The sequence below is a fragment of the Hyla sarda genome, chromosome 9, assembly GCF_029499605.1.
Source record: "Hyla sarda isolate aHylSar1 chromosome 9, aHylSar1.hap1, whole genome shotgun sequence".
Taxonomy (NCBI): Eukaryota; Metazoa; Chordata; class Amphibia; order Anura; family Hylidae; genus Hyla; species Hyla sarda.
The window spans coordinates 136,336,869-136,356,769 of NC_079197.1; the positions used below are offsets into that span (position 1 = coordinate 136,336,869).

Below are 19,901 nucleotides of genomic sequence, written 5' to 3' on the forward strand. Positions count from 1 at the left end.
AAGGGTCCATTATCAAACGGTACATACAGATTCAAGGTCAGAAGCCCTAAACAGTCATGCTATTGTTTTAAACACCAAAATCCTTCTGACAGGTCCGCTTTAACTCTGAGTCTGCATAAAATCCCATCATTTAGAGCGAATGTATCATTATCATGCACCCTCATACTTCCTTGTGAAGAGCACTATGTACCGTACAATCGCTTTGTCATTTAAATTGTTAATTTGATTATAATCTTTAAATAATCCCGGACATAAAACCACAGTGGCATATTTAAATTGAACATGATTTATCTAGCTGTCTACGTCTTAAAACAAATAAGCTTATATAATTACCTCTCCCTTTCCCTTTCCGTAGCTTTACCAGCAGAGGATTGCTTTATTAACCCTTGTTGTGTCATTGAGCTAATCCAATGCAGATAAGCAGAGTGCGATGAGGGTGTGCTGTCTGGGAGGATGACATTCACTGCAAAGCAACATGTGAAAAAGCGGGGGCAAGAATGACACTTTTTGACAGCTTGTGATGCTGCCATAGCCATAGGACAAGCATCCAGTGTTTTTTTTTTTTTTTGCTATCCCACCCACGACAACTTGGTTGTCACATTGCATTTTTCCTTTTCCTCTGACTGGTGCATTAGTGAAGAGTAGCATAGCACTGAGTCTTCCTGGATGCAGGTAGCCCTGTGGCAAGGTTATACATGTATGCAGCGAGCTCTCTAGTAGTGGATGCAGGTAGTCTTATTGCGGTGGTGTACCTGTATGCAGTGAGCTCCCCTAGTGGTGGTTGGAGGTAGTCTTATTGCGGTGGTGTACCTGTATGCAGTGAGCTCCCCTAGTGGTGGATGGAGGTAGTCTTATTGTGGTGGTATACCTGTATACAGTGAGCTCCCCTAGTGGTGGATGGAGGTAGTCTTATTGCGGTGGTGTACCTGTATGCAGTGAGCTCCCCTAGTGGTAGAGGGAGGTAGTCTTATTGGGGTGGTGTACCTGTATGCAGTGAGTTCCCCTAGTGGTGGATGGAGGTAGTCTTATTGCGGTGGTATACCTGTATGCAGCGAGCTCTCTAGTAGTGAATGCAGGTAGTCTTATTGCGGTGGTGTACCTGTATGCAGTGAGCTCCCCTAGTGGTAGAGGGAGGTAGTCTTATTGCGGTGGTGTACCTCTATGCAGTGAGCTCCCCTAGTGGTGGATGGAGGTAGTCTTATTGCGGTGGTATACCTGTATGCAGTGAGCTCCCCTAGTGGTAGAGGGAGGTAGTCTTATTGGGGTGGTATACCTGTATGCAGTGAGCTCCCCTAGTGGTGGATGGAGGTAGTCTTATTGGGGTGGTGTACCTGTATGCAGTGAGCTCCCCTAGTGGTAGAGGGAGGTAGTCTTATTGGGGTGGTGTACCTGTATGCAGCGAGCTCTCTAGTAGTGGATGCAGGTAGTCTTATTGGGGTGGTATACCTGTATGCAGTGAGCTCCCCTAGTGGTGGTTGGAGGTAGTCTTATTGGGGTGGTATACCTGTATGCAGTGAGCTCCCCTAGTGGTGGTTGGAGGTAGTCTTATTGGGGTAGTGTACCTGTATGCAGTGAGCTCCCCTAGTGGTGGTTGGAGGTAGTCTTATTGGGGTGGTATACCTGTATGCAGTGAGCTCCCCTAGTGGTGGATGGAGGTAGTCTTATTGGGGTGGTATACCTGTATGCAGTGAGCTCCCCTAGTGGTGGATGGAGGTAGTCTTATTGCGGTAGTGTACCTGTATGCAGTGAGCTCCCCTAGTGGTGGATGGGGGTAGTCTTATTGCGGTGGTATACCTGTATGCAGTGAGCTCCCCTAGTGGTGGATGGAGGTAGTCTTATTGCGGTGGTATATCTGTATGCAGTGAGCTCCCCTAGTGGTGGATGGAGGTAGTCTTATTGCGGTGGTGTACCTGTATGCAGTGAGCTCCCCTAGTGGTAGAGGGAGGTAGTCTTATTGGGGTGGTGTACCTGTATGCAGCGAGCTCTCTAGTAGTGGATGCAGGTAGTCTTATTGGGGTGGTATACCTGTATGCAGTGAGCTCCCCTAGTGGTGGTTGGAGGTAGTCTTATTGGGGTGGTATACCTGTATGCAGTGAGCTTCCCTAGTGGTGGTTGGAGGTAGTCTTATTGGGGTAGTGTACCTGTATGCAGTGAGCTCCCCTAGTGGTGGTTGGAGGTAGTCTTATTGGGGTGGTATACCTGTATGCAGTGAGCTCCCCTAGTGGTGGATGGAGGTAGTCTTATTGGGGTGGTATACCTGTATGCAGTGAGCTCCCCTAGTGGTGGATGGAGGTAGTCTTATTGCGGTAGTGTACCTGTATGCAGTGAGCTCCCCTAGTGGTGGATGGGGGTAGTCTTATTGCGGTGGTATACCTGTATGCAGTGAGCTCCCCTAGTGGTGGATGGAGGTAGTCTTATTGCGGTGGTATATCTGTATGCAGTGAGCTCCCCTAGTGGTGGATGGAGGTAGTCTTATTGCGGTGGTGTACCTGTATGCAGTGAGTTCCCCTAGTGGTGGATGGAGGTAGTCTTATTGCGGTGGTATACCTGTATGCAGCGAGCTCTCTAGTAGTGAATGGAGGTAGTCTTATTGCGGTGGTGTACCTGTATGCAGTGAGCTCCCCTAGTGGTAGAGGGAGGTAGTCTTATTGGGGTGGTGTACCTGTATGCAGCGAGCTCTCTAGTAGTGGATGCAGGTAGTCTTATTGGGGTGGTATACCTGTATGCAGTGAGCTCCCCTAGTGGTGGTTGGAGGTAGTCTTATTGGGGTGGTATACCTGTATGCAGTGAGCTCCCCTAGTGGTGGTTGGAGGTAGTCTTATTGGGGTAGTGTACCTGTATGCAGTGAGCTCCCCTAGTGGTGGTTGGAGGTAGTCTTATTGGGGTGGTATACCTGTATGCAGTGAGCTCCCCTAGTGGTGGATGGAGGTAGTCTTATTGGGGTGGTATACCTGTATGCAGTGAGCTCCCCTAGTGGTGGATGGAGGTAGTCTTATTGCGGTAGTGTACCTGTATGCAGTGAGCTCCCCTAGTGGTGGATGGGGGTAGTCTTATTGCGGTGGTATACCTGTATGCAGTGAGCTCCCCTAGTGGTGGATGGAGGTAGTCTTATTGCGGTGGTATATCTGTATGCAGTGAGCTCCCCTAGTGGTGGATGGAGGTAGTCTTATTGCGGTGGTGTACCTGTATGCAGTGAGTTCCCCTAGTGGTGGATGGAGGTAGTCTTATTGCGGTGGTATACCTGTATGCAGCGAGCTCTCTAGTAGTGAATGCAGGTAGTCTTATTGCGGTGGTGTACCTGTATGCAGTGAGCTCCCCTAGTGGTAGAGGGAGGTAGTCTTATTGGGGTGGTGTACCTGTATGTAGCGAGCTCTCTAGTAGTGGATGTAGGTAGTCTTATTGCGGTGGTATACCTGTATGCAGTGAGCTCCCCTAGTGGTAGAGGGAGGTAGTCTTATTGGGGTGGTATACCTGTATGCAGTGAGCTCCCCTAGTGGTGGATGGAGGTAGTCTTATTGGGGTGGTGTACCTGTATGCAGTGAGCTCCCCTAGTGGTAGAGGGAGGTAGTCTTATTGGGGTGGTGTACCTGTATGTAGCGAGCTCTCTAGTAGTGGATGCAGGTAGTCTTATTGGGGTGGTATACCTGTATGCAGTGAGCTCCCCTAGTGGTGGTTGGAGGTAGTCTTATTGGGGTGGTATACCTGTATGCAGTGAGCTCCTCTAGTGGTGGTTGGAGGTAGTCTTATTGGGGTAGTGTACCTGTATGCAGTGAGCTCCCCTAGTGGTGGTTGGAGGTAGTCTTATTGGGGTGGTATACCTGTATGCAGTGAGCTCCCCTAGTGGTGGATGGAGGTAGTCTTATTGGGGTGGTATACCTGTATGCAGTGAGCTCCCCTAGTGGTGGATGGAGGTAGTCTTATTGCGGTAGTGTACCTGTATGCAGTGAGCTCCCCTAGTGGTGGATGGAGGTAGTCTTATTGCGGTGGTATACTTGTATGCAGTGAGCTCCCCTAGTGGTGGATGGGGGTAGTCTTATTGCGGTGGTATACCTGTATGCAGTGAGCTCCCCTAGTGGTGGATGGAGGTAGTCTTATTGCGGTGGTATATCTGTATGCAGTGAGCTCCCCTAGTGGTGGATGGAGGTAGTCTTATTGCGGTGGTATACCTGTATACAGTGAGTTCCCCTAGTGGTGGATGGAGGTAGTCTTATTGCGGTGGTATACCTGTTTGCAGCGAGCTCTCTAGTAGTGGATGGAGGTAGTCTTATTGCGGTGGTATACCTGTATGCAGTGAGCTCCCCTAGTGGTGGATGGAGGTAGTCTTATTGCGGTGGTATACCTGTATGCAGTGAGCTCCCCTAGTGGTGGTTGGAGGTAGTCTTATTGGGGTGGTATACCTGTATGCAGTGAGCTCCCCTAGTGGTGGATGGAGGTAGTCTTATTGGGGTGGTATACCTGTATGCAGTGAGCTCCCCTAGTGGTGGATGGAGGTAGTCTTATTGCGGTAGTGTACCTGTATGCAGTGAGCTCCCCTAGTGGTGGATGGGGGTAGTCTTATTGCGGTGGTATACCTGTATGCAGTGAGCTCCCCTAGTGGTGGATGGAGGTAGTCTTATTGCGGTGGTGTACCTGTATGCAGTGAGTTCCCCTAGTGGTGGATGGAGGTAGTCTTATTGCGGTGGTATACCTGTATGCAGCGAGCTCTCTAGTAGTGAATGCAGGTAGTCTTATTGCGGTGGTGTACCTGTATGCAGTGAGCTCCCCTAGTGGTAGAGGGAGGTAGTCTTATTGGGGTGGTGTACCTGTATGCAGCGAGCTCTCTAGTAGTGGATGTAGGTAGTCTTATTGCGGTGGTATACCTGTATGCAGTGAGCTCCCCTAGTGGTAGAGGGAGGTAGTCTTATTGGGGTGGTATACCTGTATGCAGTGAGCTCCCCTAGTGGTGGATGGAGGTAGTCTTATTGGGGTGGTGTACCTGTATGCAGTGAGCTCCCCTAGTGGTAGAGGGAGGTAGTCTTATTGGGGTGGTGTACCTGTATGTAGCGAGCTCTCTAGTAGTGGATGCAGGTAGTCTTATTGGGGTGGTATACCTGTATGCAGTGAGCTCCCCTAGTGGTGGTTGGAGGTAGTCTTATTGGGGTGGTATACCTGTATGCAGTGAGCTCCTCTAGTGGTGGTTGGAGGTAGTCTTATTGGGGTAGTGTACCTGTATGCAGTGAGCTCCCCTAGTGGTGGTTGGAGGTAGTCTTATTGGGGTGGTATACCTGTATGCAGTGAGCTCCCCTAGTGGTGGATGGAGGTAGTCTTATTGGGGTGGTATACCTGTATGCAGTGAGCTCCCCTAGTGGTGGATGGAGGTAGTCTTATTGCGGTGGTATACTTGTATGCAGTGAGCTCCCCTAGTGGTGGATGGGGGTAGTCTTATTGCGGTGGTATACCTGTATGCAGTGAGCTCCCCTAGTGGTGGATGGAGGTAGTCTTATTGCGGTGGTATATCTGTATGCAGTGAGCTCCCCTAGTGGTGGATGGAGGTAGTCTTATTGCGGTGGTATACCTGTATACAGTGAGTTCCCCTAGTGGTGGATGGAGGTAGTCTTATTGCGGTGGTATACCTGTTTGCAGCGAGCTCTCTAGTAGTGGATGGAGGTAGTCTTATTGCGGTGGTATACCTGTATGCAGTGAGCTCCCCTAGTGGTGGATGGAGGTAGTCTTATTGCGGTGGTATACCTGTATGCAGTGAGCTCCCCTAGTGGTGGATGGAGGTAGTCTTAATGCGGTAGTGTACCTGTATGCAGTGAGCTCCCCTAGTGGTGGATGGAGGTAGTCTTATTGCGGTAGTGTACCTGTATGCAGTGAGCTCCCCTAGTGGTGGATGGAGGTAGTCTTATTGGGGTGGTATACCTGTATGCAATGAGCTCCCCTAGTGGTGGATGGAGGTAGTCTTATTGCGGTGGTATACCTGTATGCAGTGAGCTCCCCTAGTGGTGGATGGAGGTAGTCTTATTGCGGTGGTATACCTGTATGCACTGAGCTCCCCTAGTGGTGGATGGAGGTAGTCTTATTGCGGTGGTATACCTGTATGCAGTGAGCTCCCCTAGTGGTGGATTGAGGTAGTCTTATTGCGGTGGTATACCTGTATGCAGTGAGCTCCCCTAGTGGTGAATTGAGGTAGTCTTATTGCGGTGGTATACCTGTATGCAGTGAGCTCCCCTAGTGGTGCATGGAGGTAGTCTTATTGCGGTGGTATACCTGTATGCAGTGAGCTCCCCCAGTGGTGGATGGAGGTAGTCTTATTGCGGTGGTGTACCTGTATGCAGTGGGCTCCCCTAGTGGTGGATGGAGGTAGTCTTATTGCGGTGGTGTACCTGTATGCAGTGAGCTCCCCTAGTGGTGGATGGAGGTAGTCTTTTTGCGGTGGTATACCTGTAAGCAGTGAGCTCCCCCAGTGGTGGATGGAGGTAGTCTTATTGCGGTGGTGTACCTGTATGCAGTGGGCTCCCCTAGTGGTGGATGGAGGTAGTCTTATTGCGGTGGTGTACCTGTATGCAGTGAGCTCCCCTAGTGGTGGATGGAGGTAGTCTTATTGCGGTGGTGTACCTATATGCAGTGAGCTCCCCTAGTGGTGAATGGAAGTAGTCTTATTGTGGTGTTGTACCTGTATGCAGTGAGCTCCCCTAGTGGTGGATGGAGGTAGTCTTATTGTGGTGGTGTACCTGTATGCAGTGAGCTCCCCTAGTGGTGAATGGAAGTAGTCTTATTGTGGTGGTGTACCTGTATGCAGTGAGCTCACCTAGTGGTGGATGGAGGTAGTCTTATTGTGGTGGTGTACCTGTATGCAGTGAGCTCCCCTAGTGGTGGATGGAGGTAGTCTTATTGCGGTGGTGTACCTGTATGCAGTGAGCTCACCTAGTGGTGGATGGAGGTAGTCTTATTGCGCTCGTGTACCTGTATGCAGTGAGCTCCCCTAGTGGTGGATGGAGGTAGTCTTATTGTGGTGGTATACCTGTATGCAGTGAGCTCCCCTAGTGGTGGATAGGGGTAGTCTTATTGTGATGGTATACCTGAATTCTGTAGGCTTCCTAGTTACTGGATGCAGTTAGTTTTATGGTAGTGTTATACCTCTATGCAGTGAGCTCCCCTAGTGGTGGATTCAGGTAGCATTATGGGGGTGGTATACCTCTATGCAGTGAGCTCCCCTAGTGGTGGATGGAGGTAGTCTTATTCTGGTGGTATACCTGTATGCAGTGAGCTACCCTAGTGGTGGATGGAGGTAGTCTTATTGTGGTGGTATACCTGAATTCTGTAGGCTTCCTAGTTACTGGATGCAGTTAGTTTTATGGTAGTGTTATACCTCTATGCAGTGAGCTCCCCTAGTGGTGGATTCAGGTAGCATTATGGCGGTGGTATACCTCTATGCAGTGAGCTCCCCTAGTGGTGGATTCAGGTAGCATTATGGCGGTGGTATACCTCTATGCAGTGAGCTCCCCTAGTGGTGGATTCAGGTAGCATTATGGCGGTGGTATACCTCTATGCAGTAAGCTCCCCCAGTGGGGGATTCAGGTAGCATTATGGCGGTGGTATACCTCTATGCAGTGAGCTCCCCTAGTGGTGGATTCAGGTAGCATTATGGCAGTGGTATACCTGTATGCAGTGAGCTCCCCTAGTGGTGGATTCAGGTAGCATTATGGCGGTGGTATACCTCTATGCAGTGAGCTCCCCTAGTGGTAGATTCAGGTAGCATTATGGCGGTGGTATACCTCTATGCAGTGAGCTCCCCTAGTGGTGGATTCAGGTAGCATTATGGCAGTGGTATACCTCTATGCAGTGAGCTCCCCTAGTGGTGGATTCAGGTAGCATTATGGCGGTGGTATACCTCTATGCAGTGAGCTCCCCTAGTGGGGGATTCAGGTAGCATTATGGCAGTGGTATACCTCTATGCAGTGAGCTCCCCTAGTGGTGGATTCAGGTAGCATTATGGCGGTGGTATACCTCTATGCAGTGAGCTCCCCTAGTGGTGGATTCAGGTAGCATTATGGCAGTGGTATACCTCTATGCAGTGAGCTCCCCTAGTGGTGGATTCAGGTAGCATTATGGCGGTGGTATACCTCTATGCAGTGAGCTCCCCTAGTGGTGGATTCAGGTAGCATTATGGCGGTGGTATACCTCTATGCAGTGAGCTCCCCTAGTGGTGGATTCAGGTAGCATTATGGCGGTGGTATACCTCTATGCAGTGAGCTCCCCTAGTGGGGGATTCAGGTAGCATTATGGCAGTGGTATACCTCTATGCAGTGAGCTCCCCTAGTGGTGGATTCAGGTAGCATTATGGCAGTGGTATACCTCTATGCAGTGAGCTTCCCCTAGAGGTGGATGAAATAAAAACCAGATATTTCTATCCTATTCTGATCACCAACATTATTTATAAAGTAGTAGAAATGGCTACACGGATGACTGTAGTAATTGGCCAAAAATGTGAGTGCAGGATATGATAGTAATTGTAGAATGTGACTGTGCACTTTTATAGACATCCCCCTGTAGACACTGGTCTAGTATTGTAATATGTGCGGTTCAGAAAACAGGAGTATATATACATAGGATAAGGAACAAGTCAAGATGGTAAAACTGATGAGGAAATTCTGGAATTGGTTTGATTGTTGCATAAATGAATAATTCTGGCGTCCTCTCCAGATGTTGTTAGACTCTGCGCATATGTTGGTGTCTGTTTGATGAGATCTCCAGATATTAGAAGAACGCTCTCACGTCGTGTCTCATTTGTGCTAGAATAGTACACAGCGATACCTGATGGGAATGTGAGTAGAAGGGGCCGGACATGAAGCAATAAACGGAGACGGACAGAAGAAAGGAAGGAACGGTACAATTGTGAGGAGAATAAAATGTCACAGGCGTGGGGAGGATGATGGGGTGGTGTAGGCTTTGGTCACATCAGATCAGTTTAAAGGTACGTTCACATACAGGATCTTCTGCAGATTTTGCTGCAGATTTTCTGCCAATTAAAGACAAATATGCAGCAGATCATGTATGTGTGAACGTACCCTAAGTGTCATAATATATGACCTATAACATCATGGACAGTGTCTATACCAGTGTTTCCCAACCAGGGTGCCTCCAGCTGTTGCAAAACTACAACTCCAAGCATGCCCGGACAGCAGACATAGACTTGACTTACTGGAATGACTGTAGCTTTGCGGCCTTCCAGGTGCTGGACACTAGCACTGAGATCTCTGGTGTTTGCTAGTCTCAGTAAAGAGCACAAGTGCTAAGAGCAAAAGAGACAGATTGCAGCACCTCCCTTCCTTATAAAGGGGGATTGTACTAGAAGCCCATAGGTCAAGCTGAGGGTCATGTGTTAAGCTGGTGCCCTCTGGGTAACATGTGATAACATAAACATAACATGTGACATCTCACAGGTCCTTTATACTAACTCTACATTAATACACTGACTACAATTCTATTACAATAAATGACAGTATAGTAACAGGAGGGGAGACACTGCAGGAGAGCCCCAGGTCACCGAGGGACTCAACCTAACCGTGCCTAAGTGTAGTGCAGGACCATGTCCTGTACTGGGACATCACACAATGTGTACAGTCATGGTCGTAAATGTTGGCACCTCTGAAATTTTTCTAGAAAAATAAGTATTTCTCACAGGAAAGGATTGCAGTAACACATGTTTTGCTATACACAGGTTTATTCCCTTTGTGTGTATTGGAACTAAACCAAAAAAGGGAGGAAATAAAGCAAATTGGACATAATGTCACCAAACTCCAAAAAATGGGCCGAACAAAATTATTGGCACCCTTAACCTAATATTTGGTTGTACATACTTTGGAAAAAATAACTGAAATCAGTCAGTTCCTATAACCATCAATAAGCTTCTTACACCTCTCAGCCGGAATGTTGGACCACTCTTCCTTTGCAAACTGCTCCAGGTCTCTCTTATTGGAAGGTGCCTTTTCCCAACAGCAATTTTAAGATCTCTCCACAGGTGTTCAATGGGATTTAGATCTGGACTCATTGCTGCCACTTCAGAATTCTCTAGCGCTTTGTTGCCATCCATTTCTGGGTGCTTTGTGACATATGTTTGGGGTCATTGTCCTGCTGGAAGACCCAAGATCTCCGACGCAAACCCAGCTTTCTGAGGCTGGGCTGTACAGTGCGACCCAAAATCCGTTGGTAATCCTCAGATTTCATGATGTCTTGTACACATTCAAGGAACCCAGTGCCAGAGGCAGCAAAACAACCCAAAACATCATTGAACCTCCACCATATTTCACTGTAGGTACTGTGTTCTTTTCTTTGTAGGCCTCATTCCGTTTTCGGTAAACAGTAGAATGATGCGCTCTACCAAAAAGCTCTATCTTAGTCTCATCTGTCCACAAGACATTTTCCCAGAAGGATTTTGGCAAAATGTAGTCTTGCTTTTTTATGTCTCTGTGTCAGCAGTGGAGTCCTCCTGGGTCTCCTGCCATAGCGTTTCATTTCATTTAAAGGAGAACTACAGAATTAAAAAATTGTCCCCCATACTGCCGGCAGTAAAAAAATTAAGATGTACACACCTTCCTCCGCTCCCCCGGTAACCGGCTCCGGTCTCCACCGCGATCCTCCTCCTGGTTGCCAGTGGTCGGAGAGTCATACTGCGCTCAGCCAATCACCAGCCGCAGAGAAGTCCCGCCTCGGCAGGCGATAGGCTGAGCGGCAGTGTGAGAACGCTCCAGGACACAAAATCCTTCACTACACCGGCACCTGCTGACGGGGCCGAAAACGTCACACTGCTGCTCAGCCTATTGCTGGCCGAGTCGGGACTTCACTGCGGCTGGTGATTGGCTGAGTGCAGTATGACTCTCCGACCACCGGCAACCAGGAAGAGGATCACGGCAGAGACCGGAGCCGGTTACCGGAGGCCCCGGGGGAGCAGAGGAAGGTATGTACATCTTTATCTTTTTTTTTACTGCCGGCAGTATGGGGGACAATTTTTATATTCTGGAGTTCTCCTTTAACTCCTTGGGGACGGAGCCCATTATAACCTTAAGGACGGGAGCATTTTTTGCAATTCTGACCACTGTCACTTTAAGCATTAATAACTCTGGGATGCTTTTACTTTTCATTCTGATTCCGAGATTCCTCCGCCGCCGCAGGTCCGGGTAAGCCGGGCCATGTCCCCCCCCTCGCCGCCCATGTTCCCCCCGTATTCCCCCCGCTCTGTACCGACTTCGATCGGTTTGCAGAGCGGGGGGAAATGAACTCTAACCCCCCGCCCCCCTCCTGGCATTGGTGGTCAGCCTGACCGACCAATGGTAGGGGATAGGAGGGGGTGGCAACACTGCCACCTCGCTCCTATCCTTTAGGCTGGTCGGAGCTCTGATCAGTCTTATTTTCCAGGAGATCGGGTCACCAGTGACCCGATTTGCCCAGATCGCGGCAAATCGCAGGTCTGAATTGACCTGCGATTTGCTGCGATCGCCGATATGGGGGGGGTCTCAGGACCCCCCTAGGCATTGCCACGGGATGCCTGCTGATAGATATCAGCAGGCATCCCGGTCCGATCACCGCCCGGCGAGCGGCAGTGATCGGAAATGCCGACGGCGTATGGATACGCCCTCCGTCCTTAAGTGACGGGACGCGAGGGCGTATGCATACGCCCTTCATCCCCAAGGAGTTAAATGTCAACGGATAGTTCGTGCTGACACTGATGCTCCCTGAGCCTGCAGGACAGCTTGAATATCTTTGGAACTTGTTTGGGGCTGCTTATCCACCATCCGAGCTATCCTGCATTGACACCTTTCCAAGGGTGCTAATAATTATGTCCAGACCATTTTTGGAGTTTGGTGTGACATTATGTCCAATTTGCTTTTTTCCTCCCTTTTTTGGTTTAGTTCCAATACACACAAAGGGAATAAGCATGTGTATAGCAAAACGTGTTACTGCAATCTTTTTCTGTGAGAAATACTAATACTAATTTCAGCGGTGCCAACATTTGCGGCCATGACGGTATGTAGTGGTATGTTAATCACTACAGCTTCATGGCAGGTATATTTTTATATTGGTATATGGACACTGCTGCATGGATGCTATGTACTATCCTGTAGTGATCTCTATATTTCTTTCTGCTAGCTGTAGTCTTTACTGGTTTACCAGGTATTCGGCCTTACTCAGCTTCCTCCACAGCTCAACAAATCACACACTCTCTGCATTACATTGCAAATCCTTATACAAAGGGACATGTGATTTTTTATGTAATTTAGGGGACCTGTATTCAGTCACATGCTCACACCAGCTCCAATAATCTCCTACCTAACAATATACTCCATGTTAGCCCCTGCTACCAGCTAACATTAGCATATCAGCAAGGATGGAATTCCCTAACACCATGATAATAAACCACACAGAACCCACAACCAAATACACAGCATAATAAAGCAATGCAAAAGTATAAATAGATTATAAATACATTTCCAGTTTTGCACTCCAATAAAATGAACATAAAAACAATATTAATACAGCAAAATGGAAGTTGCACCTGAATTTCCCTCTGCCTACAGTTGTATTGTACAGGATCAGTGGATCAGTACAGCACTGTCTACAGTACATACACATAGATGCAATATTACTATAGGCAGTGGTGGCTACAGTGTCGCTCGGGAACCCCACTTAGACTTTGGGGCATTTTTAGCATTGTCTTCTCTGCCTCAGCTGATGCTGGGCAGTGTCTTAGGTAGCCGTGGCAACAGCCCAAGGAGTCATAGAGTCGCTCGTCAATGGGAATTGTTGCTAGCCAGGCCAATCAGCAGTAACGGACGAGATATTTAAAGAGTACCTATCATAAACGAATCTGTCCCAAAATCCCTCCAGCATCTGTCCCTGACTCATCCTGCACTTATTCCCCCCTTTTACTTTTTTTTACAGTTCAGCGGTTTTCCAGTGAGGGAGGAAGTGGGCGTGGCTCAACAGGCGCAACATCACCTGATGCCTGCCTGGGCTGGCTTCCGCCCTTCTTCCTGTATGCTGCGATCCCTCTCGGTGTTGCGCACAGCGGGATAAATGGTACTGGAGGAGAAGGGGAAGATGCAGGGGGCGGGGATATTTAAATTGGGTGTGCACGAGGACTGCGCTCGCTCTCTGCCTGTTTCTTATAGGCAGAGAGCCAGCTGCAGGGATGTGATTTCCTGCAGTGGGACCACTGCCCTGGCAAGCAGTGGTCCGAACGTGCCTTATGTGAGGAGGGGGGAAGCCATCCTGGACCCAGTAGGGAGACACCTAGTGGCCAGGATTTCAAAAGTGAAAAAATATGGTAAAACTTAAATAAAAAGAAATATATTAGAAAGATTTGTATATTTTAATAATCCATATGATATAAAAAGTTTACTTTAGTGAGTGCCCATTTAAATCCTTGCAGTGGGTCCCAGCCTGGCCCATGATGGTTCTTCTACCCTCACCAGCGTTTACTTGCCTGTCTTGCTTTTACTGACCTCTGAGTATTCTTTTGCCTTCTGTCCTATGCCTTGTAATCCATCTGGTCTGACTCTTGCCTGTTTTTGACTACCCCTTCTGCCTATGTTTTGTCTCTCGCTGCTATCTAGGTTTTTGACCAGGCCTGTCTGACATCTTGTCTATCTGTTCACGCCTGTGTCTTTAACTCATTGTCCCGGTCCTGACTTGATCACTAACTTCTGTACTGTGCTGTTTGTTCCTTTGACTTTGCTATACCCTGCACCTTAGTAAAGTGGGGCCAGCATCTTGAATGGGGCCAACCAGTTAAGGAGGTGGTCACCCCAAAAGGCAGGGACAGAGAGTATCAGTTCAGAACTGCACGTATCTCTGCTCAACATGACACCATAAAGGTAACTCATCTCTCATCCTTTCTAGGTGTCTTCTTTTTCCAGTGCTGATCTATGGTTGCAGAGACTGGTACAGGAAGATTGTGTTGCTTTTGTTTTGGACAATGTTATGTGGCTGCCACAATATTCCGGTGGGTGGACACAAAATATATGGGCAGTTCCCTGGGGACTATATTGGCACTAGCAGTTGGCCTACACATAGGGGGAGATTTATCAAAACCTGTGCAGAGGAAGAGTGGTGCAGTTGCCCATAGCAACCAATCAGATTGCTTCTTTCATTTTCCACAGGCCTCTAAAGAGGCCTGTGGAAAATGAAAGAAGCAATCTGATTGGTTGCTATGGGCAACTGCACCACTCTTCCTCTGCACAGGTTTTGATAAATCTCCCCCTATGTGTAGATATTATGTGGGGGTGTCATGCGTCTCAGTATGTCTGTGTTAATGCTCATTTATAAAATGCAGATTTTTTTTTCTTCTCTTTTTCCTCTTTCTCTTTTTCACTTACTAATGTTGACATGTTTATTTTGACCGTGTCATATTTTCCATCTTACGATTCTACATATTTAGCATAAATATAATGGTAGATACGGAATGTAGGATGCCGATACAAATCTCTATTTTCAGTATTCAGTCATGTCATTATAATTACGGTCACGTGTAATAACTGCACCCCTCTGTCTTATTGTTGCACTTTATCCTTTTTATATGCGCATATTCCTGATATGTCTCTTTGTTTTATCCTTTCCTGGGAATTGTTAAAAATATATAAATAAACTGTTATATATATATATATATATATATATATATATATATATATATATAACTTTTTTTTTTTTTAAATCACTTCTATTAAAAATTCTTAATCCGTCCAGTACTTATTAGCTGTTGAATACTACAGAGGAAATGATTTTCTTTTTGGAACACAGAGCTCTCTGCTGACATCACGAGCACAGTGCTCTCTGCTGACACCTCTGTCCATTTTAGGAACTGTCCAGAGCAGCATATGTTTTCTATGGGGATTTTTAAAATGAGGTGTCAGAAGAGAGCACTGTGCTCATGATGTCAGCAGAGAGCTCTGTGTTCCAAAAAGAAAAGAATTTCCACTATAGTATTCAGCAGCTAATAAGTACTGGAAGGATTATGTTTTTTTAATAGAAGTTATTTACAAATCTGTTTAACTTTCTGGCACCAGTTGACTCCACCGGAGTACCCCTTTAACTTTTATATATATCTGGTGCCAGAAAGTTAAACAGATTTGTAAATTACTTCTATTAAAAAAAAATGTAATCCTTCCAGTACTTATTAGCTGCTGAATACTATAGAGGAAATTCTTTTCTTTTTGGAACACAGAGCTCTCTGCTGACATCACGAGCACAGTGCTCTCTGCTGACATCTCTGTCCATTTTAGGAACTGACCAGAGAAGCATATCTTTGCTATGGGGATTTTCTCCTACTCTGGACAGTTCCTAAAATGGATAGAGATGTCAGCAGAGAGCACTGTGCTCATGATGTCAGCAGAGAGCTCTGTGTTCCACGAAGAAAAGAATTTCCTCTGTAGTATTCAGCAGCTGATAAGTACTGGAAGGATTAAGATTTTTTAATAGAAGTAATTTACAAATTCTGGCACCAGTTGATATAAAAAAATAAAAAAAAAGTTTTCTACCAGGGTACCCCGTTAATTTGGCCCACAAGCAGTTTTAGTCAACAATTAACATCCCAGGTTAGGTCAGGCCCTGTGATCTTGAATCTCTATAGCCGACTCAGGAGGCTGTACATTTTAGGCTAGCCACAATGCTATACACTATACATGGGATATTTATTGTGTGCAAATTGTGTTTTTATGTTAATTGTAATTGGTCGCCATTCTTTGCAGTACATGTGTAGGATAAACACCATCCCTACAAGCTCCCACAGCTTACAAGCCAAAGTACAAACAGTACACAACAGATGGGGCTTTGATGTGTCTCATCTATAATAAAAAAAAAGCTGGAATATGAGGCCACGATCTGCGGTTCTGTCATGCAGAGAGCAATGGTCTGCGTGCAGCTAGAGCAGATGGAAAGGCTGGTCGCACATGTGCCAGACTGCACCACAGGGCTCTAGACAGGCACTCACGCAAACAAAGGCAAGGAGTACACAATGCCCTAGTGGGATGGTCCTCAGGCTTAGGGGAAACTTGCACAAAGATGCAGCAAACAGCTGATGTCTAATAGTGTTTCTTCTCTAGAGGATTTGGACCAACTGGGGATTATCAAAACTTCAATGCAAAATCACTATACCAGTGTTTCCCTACCAGTGTGCCTCCAGCTGTTGCAAAACTACAACTCCCAGTGTGCCTTCAGCTGTTGCAAAACTACAACTCCCAGTGTGCCTCCAGCTGTTGCAAAACTACAACTCCCAGCATGCCTCCTTTAAACCATAACCTGGTTGTGGACTCTCATTTTCACTCCCTAGCTATTGGAATAGCGGAGATACCATTCGTGTAGTTCCGGTACCCAAAAAGCACTCTGGCGTCACGAACATTAGGGGTTAATAACACCTTACCCCTGTGGTTAATACCATCTTGCCCCATCCACCTACACCACTACACCCCGTGGTCCCGCCATCATCGTGGGTCACCACTATTGTAAAGACCAGTGTTTCCCAACCAGGGTGCCTCCAGCTGTTGCAAAACTACAACTCCCAGCATGCCTCCTTTAAACCATAACCTGGTTGTAGACTCTCATTTTCACTGCCTAGCTATTGGAATAGCGGAGATACCGTTCATGTGGTTCCGGTACCCAAAAAGCACTCTGGCGTCACGAACATTAGGGGTTTATAACACCTTGCCCCTGTGGTTAATACCATCTTGCCCCATCCACCTACACCACTACACCCTGTGGTCCCGCCATCATCGTGGGTCACCACAATTGTAAAGACCAGGGTTTCCCAACTAGAGTGCCTCCAGCTGTTGCAAAACTACAACTCCCAGCATGCCCGGACAGCCGAAGGCTGTTCGGGCATGCTGGGAGTTGTAGTTTTGCAACAGCTGGAGGCACCCTGGTTGGGAAACACTGGACTATACATAGGAATTCACATCTCATCACCTGGATCCTTATATAATATGATATCCATTAGACCCTTGCAATTCGTTTCGGCACGAAGGCTAATTTATACGGATTTCACCGTTTTCGGGCGCTCAGATTGATCCGAACGCACAAAAACATATTTGGAACATTTCCGAATAACCACGATCATACGAACATCAGATTAACGAACACATTCGTAAAATAACGTCGTAAGATGACGAATGCATTCATTAACCGTAAAACGATAGTAAATAATTGATTTGATTTTTTTCAATTGGTCCTTGGGAGGTCACATGATCGGAGTTCATTGTCACATGATACCTTTTAGCCAATTAGCTTATTCCAGTCGATCCCTACTGTATCACAGACAGTGAGGCTGTTTAATTAGTTGTGAGGTCGTCCTGTGAGAGTTTGCCTGGTGGTGTCACTGGATTGGCAGAAATGGACAGTTTACCTGAGGAAAACTTGGCTTCTGGCACAGAGACAACTGCAAAACAAGTTAAAGGGGTACTCCAGTGGAAAACTTTTTTTTTTTTTTTTTATCAACTGGTGCCAGAAAGTTAAACAGATTTGTAAATTACTTCTATTAAAAAATCTTAATCCTTCTAGTACTTATCAGCTGCTGAATACTACAGAGAAAATTCTTTTCTTTTTGGAACACAGAGCTCTCTGCTGACATCATGAGCACAGTGCTCTCTGCTGACACCTCATTTTAAAAATCCCCATAGAAAACATATGCTGCTCTGGACAGTTCCTAAAATGGACAGAGATGTCAGCAGAGAGCACTGTGCTCGTGATGTCAGCAGAGAGCTCTGTGTTCCAAAAAGAAAAGAATTTCCTCTGTAGCATTCAACAGCTAATAAGTACTGATCGGATTAAGATTTTTTAATAGCAGTAATTTACAAATCTGTTTAACTTTCTGGCACCAGATGATTTAAAAAAAAAAAAAAAGTTTTCCACCGGAGTACCCCTTTAAGGTAACACCTGCTATTTTTTTTTTTACAAGAGAGGATCAGCAAGGCCTGCGTTAGAAATAAGCATTAAAACGAATATCGAAATTGTCCAAAAACAAAAGTGAAACGAACGATATATATAACGAATAGATCCGATATAAGGAATGCATCCGAAAGCCAAACAGTTTCCGAATAGAACCGAAAAAATATATAGGAATGCGTCCGAAAACAGAATAAAACAAATTACTGTATCCCGGAGGTTTAACAGAACCGAAAAAAAATTATCCGAAAAAAAACGAAACAAAACGAAAGTCTAATATCCATATGCTTTCTCCTACCCCTGAATCCGTGATGAATTCGACAAAAAGAATTCCGACAAGAATTTCACCATAATTAACTTCAAACTGATTTGAATGGGATTCTGCAGTCCCATTCAGGCAGCAGAATTTCTGCAGCAGGCATTCCGCCACGGAAATTCTGATACAGAATTCTATGGCGGAATCCCATTGAAGTCAATGGGGGAGATTTATGAAAGTTGTCTATGTCCCGCATCAATATAGACCAATAGACTACAGAGGGTTAGTCTGGTCTATTGTGCGCCTAATTTATCAAAAGGCGCACGGCTCTTGATAAATTCTGCGCACAGACTTCGGGATCTATACTTTAGACTGTATTTAAACCTGCTCCAACATGGTCTGACATTTCGGCGTACTTTCAGCCGATGCGACTTGTCGCTGATAAGTCTCTTTTGATAAATTCAGCACCGATGCATTTTCCAATGCATTTCCGTCTAAAATAGACTAGAATGCATCATGTTCTAAAAATCCTCTACAGCAAAAGTCACAAAAAAGTCGCACATATTTAGACTGCGACATTCTGTGCGACAGGAAAAACCAGTCTAAATCCTTTGATAAATCTCCCCCAATGGGGCTAAATTTCAGCAGAATTTTTTGTTTAAATAGCACAGAATTTTGCCGCAGTTCTGTTCAGCAAGCTTGGAATTTCTGCGAAATTGCGGAAATTCCGTCATGTGAACTTACCCTAAGAGCACGGGTAGGTATGAACTACTCAGCCACTGTAAAATGACAGCTGCTCTGTTCTTTCCTGCATTAACCTGTGACAACATGGATGTAACCTCCGAATAATTACCAGTGAGAGAAAATTGCGCAACTAGGTCACAATGTATGGCCTCTGGCCAACCAGAGAGTTGGCATGTTACCTTACGGGCAACCAAAGAGCAGAAAATCATTGAAGTGTTGTAGATAATTATGCCGGAGTGTATTCACTATGAGCACGGGCAGAACAAGGTTAGGTTGCATTCACATCACATTCTTGCAATATGGTTTCCGTGTCCGATTTCAGTGTAAAAACCGTATGGAACCGTATTTATAGACATGTCATAGAAAACCGTATGCCAAACGTGGCATCCGGTTGTGTATAGTTTTGCATCATTTACAGTTTTATCCGTTTTTTTCCGTACACAAAACCACAGTCTACTACGGTTTTATGTCCGGGTGAAAAAACCGGATACAACCCTTATACATTTTTTTTTAAATGGTGGTCTATGGAACCGTACTGAACCGTATGTGCGTACGGTTCCATCCGGTTTTGCAGTTTGCACATGCGCAGTGCACGCCAAAAGTTCCCACAAATAGAAGAAAAAGAACTTCATTTAATTAAAGACAAACAGAAAACCGTATCCGTTTAAAAAAAAACGTATTAAACCGCATGCAACCGCACATCAGTTTTCAAACCGTATACGGTTTAAAACTGTACAGAGGTGTATACGGTTGTATACGGTTCAGTCCGGTTTTGAGACATACGTTTTTTTTAACAAAAACCTGATACGGGAACCGTACTGTAAAAACGAGATGTGAATGCAGCCATACACAGTATACATACTGGGGCATTGCTGAATACCTACTCTTATCAAGGATTCATGTTAGTGCCGTACATCATCAGTCTAAACAACCAACACTGTTTGGGCTGTAATGGCAATGTCATTCTTTTATACTTATATTCCGACAA

At 46.2% G+C, this 19,901-nt stretch overlaps 1 protein-coding gene across 3 annotated transcripts in view; it reads right to left on the bottom strand.

Moving 5' to 3' along the window:
- Window positions 1-19,901, bottom strand: part of LOC130290992 (gap junction delta-2 protein-like) — a 64,739-nt gene that overhangs the window by 8,501 nt on the left and 36,337 nt on the right. The window contains exon 1 of one of the 3 annotated variants that reach the window (XM_056539291.1): window positions 13,466-13,664. The exons of the other annotated variants lie outside the window; for them this stretch is intronic. The gene's annotated coding sequence lies outside the window, so the exon portion shown is untranslated. Of the gene's footprint in view, window positions 1-13,465; window positions 13,665-19,901 lie in introns of those variants that run through there. 3 annotated transcript variants of the gene reach the window in all.